Source organism: Plecotus auritus (assembly GCF_963455305.1).
Source record: "Plecotus auritus genome assembly, chromosome: 5".
In the NCBI taxonomy this organism is placed as follows: domain Eukaryota; kingdom Metazoa; phylum Chordata; class Mammalia; order Chiroptera; family Vespertilionidae; genus Plecotus; species Plecotus auritus.
The window spans coordinates 28,245,930-28,254,258 of record NC_137776.1 but is presented as its reverse complement, the minus strand read 5'-3'; positions in this window follow the sequence as shown (position 1 = coordinate 28,254,258).

Below are 8,329 nucleotides of genomic sequence, written 5' to 3'. Positions count from 1 at the left end.
GTCAAACTAATTCAAGTCAACACCAGTTCTTTGAAGAGACCAATATAATAGATAATCCTCTATTGAGGACCCAATTAAGAAAAAAAAGAGGAAGCAAAAAATTCAAGATTAAAAATAAGAAAACCCTTTAGATAAAAAGGAACAAATTAAATGTTAGTAAGAAGAAACAAGACATGTGGGATGACTGACTTGGTCTCCTCAATAAGTCAATGTCATCAAAAATTGGAGAGGGAAATGGTTTTAGAATAAAGACTAAGGAGACATGACAAGCAAATCAATGTGTCTTTTGTGGTTAAATTCTGGATTTATCAAGTCAGTTATAAAAGAAAAGTCATTTTGGAAACAATTGGTGAAATTTGAATATGAACTGGGTAGTAAAAGTTGTTAGAGAATTTTGTTAATTGAGTTCAGGGTGTTAAAAAAATACTGCAATTATGTAAGAGAATGTTCTTACACTTTGGAAATAAATGCTGAATTATTTAGAGATAAAAAGTCATGATTTCTCTAATTTAAAATTCTTAAATTTTAAATTATTCTGGTGAATTTGTGCACCAGTGCGGTCCCTTGGCCTGGCCTGTGGGATGGGGCTGAAACCGTTCTCCAGCATCCCCAGATTGTGAGAGGGCACACGCCAGGCAGGCAGATGGACCCCACCAGTGCATGATTGGGGCCCGGGAGGGACTCAGGAGGTTGGCCAGCCTGGGAGGGACCACACACGGGAGGGCTCCAGGGCATGGTCGGCCCATCTCACACAGTCCCAATCGGCCTGGGCCCCTGCAGCAAGCTAATCTACTGGTCTGAATGTCTGCCCCCTGGTGGTCAGTGCACGTCATAATGACTGGTCAACTGTCTGCCCCCTGGTGGTCAGTGCATGTCATAGCGAGTGGTTGAATGGTCTTAGCATATCATTAGCATATTACGCTTTGATTGGTTGAAAGGATGACCAGACACTTAGCATATTAGGCTTTTATTATATATGATAGCAGGAGGTTATATGGGTATTTCTGGATACTTTTAAGGCATGTTAAAATCTTTATGATAAAATTAAAAAGAATATATGATAATGAGATAAATATGTAAGGCATTGCTGTGTGCAATTCTAAGACAAATATTTCTGAACTCTGAAAAAGATTGATGATACTTTTAGCAAAATATAAGTTGCTAAGGATTAAAAAGAGATGTATACATCTTGAATAGTACAATTTCTTCAGCAGAGATTGGAAAGTGATTATAGATCTCCCATTAAAAAGTGCACCAGGACCAGATGGCTCCACAGCTGGATTCTATTCAATCTTTGGGGAACAAATGATCTCAATGATATTTAAATGACTGTAGGCCATGGGAAGAGACAGAAATATCTCCAGTCCATTTAGGAAGCAAGAAAAATTCTTGGCAAGATGTAATAAAGTCAGTTCCAAAAAGAAAAGATAACCTGTCTCACTTATGCATATAGATGCAAAAATGCTCAAGAAAATATTAGAAAATTGGCTTTATTTTTATGTTGTTGTTTTTTTAAAAGTAAAATAAATAATCCTATATAACAAAAGGCGAGCAAATTTTCCCCTCGTGAGTTCAACCGACCAGGAGTTCAACCGCTCGCTCTGACGTGTGCTGACCACCAGGGGGCAGTGTGGAACGAAGGAAGGCCTTGGCTGGCAGCTGGCAGCTGGGGGAAGGAAGGCCCTGATTGCCAGCCAGGCCTAGGGACCCTACCCATGCACGAATTTTGTGCACTGGCCCTCCAGTGATCTTATAATTTGTTATATGTCAAAGTGGATTTCTGCAAGAACAGTGGATGTTTAGAGTCATCAACACAATGAAGAGGAGGAGAAAATGGAAATGCCTAGAAGAGCAAAGTACAAGAGTTTAATTATGCATGTAAGAAATTAAAAACTTCTCATCCTATATTTACTAATCATTTTCTCTTCATATCAACCCAAAATCTGCCTCTGAGTCATTTTTTCAGATGGAGAAATAAAGGTCTCAGGACATTAATTCCCTAAGGCCAGATTCCAAATTAAATTCAAAGCAGAATAGAGAACCCAGAGACTGGTTTCCAGTGGGAACTGTTCTTATCATTCAACCATGTGCCCCTCTTTGAGATATGCCCCCTGCCCCACTAATGGGGATTCCTGTGGACTAACAGTGATAGATCCACTTTATGTGGACTGGGGACAAAATATACAGCCTAGCAGAGTTACCAATTCAAATAATATTACCTTAAGTGTAATTTTATCCCAAGGAGTAATCTGTCTTCTAAACAGAGGATCGAATTCATATCAAATGTTAATACCTTTGCCAATAAACAACTGGAGGAGCTCAGTGTTGTCAAATGGCTCTGGCGCTGGCAAGGACTAATAAATATCACTGCTTCCAAACCATGTTTTTCTTGTTGCTCTTTAATATTCCCTTGGCAAGGTGAAGAAAAATCTATCTTATGAAATAGTATCCAGCCCAAAATGCTACTGAATATAAATTCAGTTTAATTTTTTCTTCTTAATACTAGGGAACAAAGAAATGCTTAAAGCGGAGTATTTTCCTTTTATTTTATTTTATAATTCTGACTAGAGGTCCAGCACATGAAATTCGTACACTGGTAGGGTCCCTAGTGGCTGCCGGCAGCCAGCCGGGGCATCCCTCCCTTCCCCCAGCAGGCTCCGCCCCCTGGTTGGACTCCCGGATAACTCCCAGTTGAGGGGACAATTTGCATACTACGCTTTTATTATATAGGATTCTTTCTTTTTGATGAATAAGATGAGTTATATATTTTTAATTGCCAAATAAAATTATTTTAACTTACCCACCCTAATTATAGTCACTAAAGTGTCAAAGCAAGACACCTGCTTCTGTGGACCTCTTTTCCCATGCCTTACTTTATTTATTTATTTATGTATTTATGTATGTATTTATTTATTTATTTTTAATTTTATTTTATTGTTTAAAGTATTACAAATAGTAGTACATATATCTCCTTTTCCCCCATTGACCTTCCCCCAGCCTCCCCTATCCCCTGTCTCATGCCTTCATCCCACCCCCCCGCTCCAGTGTCTTGTGTCCATTGGTTGTGCTTATATGCATGCATACAAGTCCTTCAGTTGATCTCTTTCCCCCCCTCCCCAACACTCCCCAGTCTTCCCGCTGTAATTTGACAGTCTGTTTGATGCTTTACTGCCTCTGTATCTATCTTTTTGTTCATCAGGTTATAATGTTCTTTATTTTCCATAAATGAGTGAGATGATGTGGTATTTTTCTTTCATTGCCTGGCTTATTTCACTTGGCATAATGCTCTCCAGTTCTATCCATGCTGCTGCAAAATGATTTCAAGGTTTATTGATGTTGTAACACATGTCAACCGTAGTTTTCTAATCCACTCATCTGCTGATGGGCATTTAGGCTGTTTCTAAATCTTAGCTATGGTGAATTGTGCTGCTATGAACATAGGGGTGCATATATCCTTTCTGATTGCCCATACCTTACTTTATTAATAAAAAAGGTATGGGCAAATACCTTTTCTAATTTCCATGTTATTAAATGCTCAGCTTTCTCATATGTAAAGTGGGGGAAATGTTACATTCCCATTTGCCTTTTAAGATGAACAATTTGAGAATCAGATGCTATAGTGAGTGTACTTTGTAAATTGTGAAACTCAAGTCAAAACTGGAGACATGCTCATGCCCAGGATGAAACTTAGAGTGCATTGGACTTGAGATCACTCAGAAAAGGTGGTTCAGTGCCATGGAATTAGTGCAAGGGGTATCTGTTCTAGTCTCTATGATCTCTGAGTATCAAGACCTGAATTCACACCCTGGTCTTCAGACTCCTGGGTTAATAACTAAATTTTCACACCATTACACCTTTAGGCGTTCTGGAGAAGATATTACAGTCTTCACTTTTGTACTTATTATTGTTATGAAAAATTTCCTGAAGCCTTTCCTACTCAAAATACCAGTATAATCATCCATGGGCAAAGTCATAGAGAAAGATGGCAGGAGAGAGCTACTGACAATTTCATATTTCTAGTTATAGAGAGCTTTGAACTGTACCAGGGCAGGTAATGACTGGTTACCGCATCTTAAGAAAACCACTGATGCTTTTCAATAAGGAGAATGTGGGCTTGAGCTTTAAAGAAGGCAAGGAAGGCCCTAGCCAGTTTGGCTCAGTGGATAGAGCACCTGCGGACTGAAGGGTCCAGGTTTGATTTCAGTCAAGGGCAAGTACCTTGGTTGCAGGCTCCTCCCCAGCCCAGGCCTTGATTGGGGTGCATGCAGGAGGCAACCAATTGATGTGTCTCTCTCACATTGATATTTCTCTCTCTATTTCCCTTTCTCTTCCACTCTCTTTAAAAATCAATGGGAAAATATCCTCAGATGAGCATTTAAAAAAAAAAAAGGGAAGGAAGGAAGGAAGGAAGGAAGGAAGGAAGGAAGGAAGGAAGGAAGGAAGGAAGGAAAGGGTGTGGGAGGACTAGAAAATTTCATGTTGAGATCAGCTTTTTTTTTTACCTTAAAGATGAAAAAAGAATTTTATCTATAAGAATAACCCTACACCACTGATGTTTATTAGTCAGTTTCTCTATTTGAAAGTAAGCCACCCAGAGGCAGAGGCCATTTGCTTAGCTCTATGCCTCCATGGCATAGGGTGAGATCCTGTCCACAGTTGGTATTCCATGAATATCTGTTGAGTAGTCTTACTTCTTTTTGATTGAATGACTTTGTCTATGCCAACTCAACTAAAGAAGAGATTTAGAACTTGGTAAAACTTGTTTGCAGGCTATGCACTCTAATAATAGAAAATACGGAAGAGTAAAAGATTGACTTTGAGGTCATGGGAAAAAATAATATCACGGATTGATTCTAAAATACCTATTCTGTGGATTTAGGGAGCTTGCTTAATGAGCCATCTAGAATAAGTGGGCTGAACAACCATGACCCTCTCAGAAGCAGTCTCACAGCTACCTATTGTTATTCCAATTTTTGGATAAGAAAACTGAGGCTTGGAGATCTTAATTAACTTGTTGAAGGAAAAAGTAAACCTAAAATTTAAACCCAGGCAATTGAAGTCCATAGCATGTGCTTTCAACCACTATTCTACAATATTAGAGATCACGGAAGATACAACTCATTTCATTAATTGTTCCCTGAGAAATGGGAACCAGGATGGACATGTTTCTATAATGGTATCTCTTAAAATGAAAAAGGTGCATTTTTATTTGTTTGTGAATAGGTTATTATAATACATGTGATACAAAATTCAATAAGTACACAATGTATAGTAAAATATGTATATATTATATATATAGTATATAGACACTTTTGTCCCTCAGCTGCCAAGTTCTCCCTACCAAAACCAACAACTATAATATGTTTCTTGTGCAACCTCCACCACAATTAATTTTAGAAAACTTTCATCATTCAAGAAAGAATCCTTGTACCCATTAGCTGTTATTCTTCATCTTCTGCAACCCCTCAATCCTTAAGCAACCACTAGTCTACTTTCTGTTTCAAGATCTGCCTACTCTGGACATTTCATAGAAAAGGTATCATAAATGTGTCATCTTTTGTGACTAGCTTCTTTCACTTAGCAAAATGATTTCAAGGTTCACTCATGTTGTAACACATGTCAATACTTCATTTTTTATTTCCAAAAAATATTTCATTGTATGGATATATCACATTTTGTGTAACCATTTATCAAGTGATGGATATTTGGGTTGTTTCTACTTTTTAGGTATTATGAATGATGTTGCTGTTCATATTTTTCTACAACTTTTTTCTTATACAACTTTTTGTGTGAACATATGTTTTGTGAGAATATGTGTTTGTGTGAATATCATTTCTGTAGTAGTGAAATTGCTGGGTCATGTGGTAACTTGTTTAACATTTTTAGGAATTGGCTAATCTTTTTCCAGAAGGCTGTGCTGTTTTAGTATATGTGCTGCCGAAGCGAGCACAAGGCTGTGCTGTTTTACATTCCTACCACTAATGTAACAGTCTTCCAATTTCTCCACATCTCCTTATTAATTTCCCTGTTTTTATTAATGTCCCTGTTTTCCATTATGGCCATCCTAGTGGATGTGGTGTCTCATTCTAGTATCTCACAGTGATTTTGATTTCATGTTGAGTGTTGGCTCAACTAATGACTAATGATGTTGAGCATTGGAGAAATGTTATGATCACATGCTTTTCCCTTTGTTCCATTGGGAAATTAGTCTTTTCATTGTTGTGTTACATTGCTTTCTTTTTAAAAAATAAAACTTTATTTATAGTGCAGTTTAAATTCAGAACAAAATAAAGAGGAAAATAGAGATATTTCCCCTACCTCCAGACATATATACCCAGGTCCCCATTATCAACGTCCCCAGCCAGAGTGGTACATTTGTTACAATAGAAGAACCTACATTGACACACCTTAATCACGCAAAGTCTATAGTTCATATTAGGGTCTTCATGATATATTCATAGATTTACTTTTACAAAGTACATCAGCCAAGTATCTCCAGGGAACTGAGAGATGTGATCAGCAGAGATTCAGAGTGCCAAATTAGCAGACCTGAAGTCATATTTCTGAAGCTAAGAATGTCTGTCTATGCTACGGGGAGAGGAGGGTTGTGTGTGATGGAACCGTTCTTGACATCCAGAAGGGGCCTTAACTGAAACCCACATGACTGTCAAGGGCTGACAAGAGTCCCAGTGGGTGTCCTCATTGAAATGCTCAGGGTGTAAAGGTCACATACATACACCCTCCTTCTCAGTGTGATCCACGGGATGATCATCATACAAGGTTTGGCAAATAGGCATTTGTTCGTCAAATATTCTCACACAGGTGCTCTGGCGACCCCCTGAAGCTGGCAGCAGTTAAATTCATAATAATAAAAGAAGTACAGGTGATTTTCTGTTACTTGATACAGTTAAAAACTGGGTTGTGTGGATTACTCATTAATTTGCGTTAGCTCAGTGAGTTGCCATACCTAGAATACATTACGAGGTATTTTCAATTACTATAGACATCCCTCCCAGCACACCTTTCTCTTCTACTTTCTGTCTGTCCCTGCCTCAGGCACTCTGAGCCCTCTGGCTGCACCAATCCATCTAAGCCCTCAGAAAAGTCATCCACAAACCAATATTTATAAAGTGCCTGCTATGTGCCAGGCGCACTTCAGGGACAAGGACTAAGACACCTCCTTTTGGGAAGCTCATGTTCATTCACAACTGTTAGAGGAGAGAGCGGTTGGAAGGAGTACTTCCACAGAGATTTTCAGAGGCAACCACCTACCTTGCTCACCCTGAAGGTGATGTTCCATATTGTGCAGCAACGTGAAGGCACACAGTGCAAGACACAGTACTTTCCTGTGAAGGGCGTCGTAGAACCAACTGATCTTTCAGTGGCACCTCCCAGATCTTCCAGAGCCTCTGCCCAACTTGATTTCCAGAATGTGTTTAAATAATGTCCAAGCTGTATCTCTGGCTAACTGAATCCCAGATAACAGAGAGCGGATGCAATTGCATTTATTGGCCGTTTAAGAATTCTTTATATCCAAGTGTGGCCTTGTGTTAAAAATATATACTGTTTTGGAAAAACGTCGGGGTCACAGATCTACAAAAAGCTGCCAAGAAAAACCTGGAATAGTTGCAGTGGCTGGCAGATCTCTCCAGACTGGTATCCTGGGGCCAGGACAATTCTGCTCTTCCTCCTACTCAGCCCCACAGGGAGTCGGAGAACCACCCTGGGTGTGACTCAGGAAGATAAATCCTGGAGGACTTTAATCAGATAGCTGCAACTGCAGGGCAGACGGGTGTGTGGCAAAAGTGGGAGCAGAAGAGCAGCAACACAAATGTAAGTCCACCCTCATCCCCCTACCCCTGACCCACAGGACCTACTACCCCACAGGCTGGTTCTAGCCTCCTCATCCCTCTAATACCCACCCACCCCGCCCCAGCCTCTTCTACCACTTTACCCTGATGTGTTGATTTTAGCTTCTATTATCTAATCTCCCTTGTCCCTGCACTTGTATTCTTTTATTTGTGGACTTGGTTATTTGCTGCCTCCCACCCCCAACCCCAAAAAGTTATCAACCCCAAAGGAAGGGGGCTGGCAAGACCCCCTTCTTCTCCCCAGTTTTCAGAACAATGGGAACTGACACGTAGTAGGCGCTTAATGAACACTGGTTGAAGGCATGCATGAATTTGGAATCTTGTTCCAAAGCCCTGAGTGAGGACTGTGGGCAAAGGAGCCTCTGAAGGTTGGGTTGGGCAATGCGGCCCAGATACCAGACCCTGAAAGCGCCTCTCACCCCTTCCTAAGGGTGGAAGGGCGAGTTGAGCTCCGCACG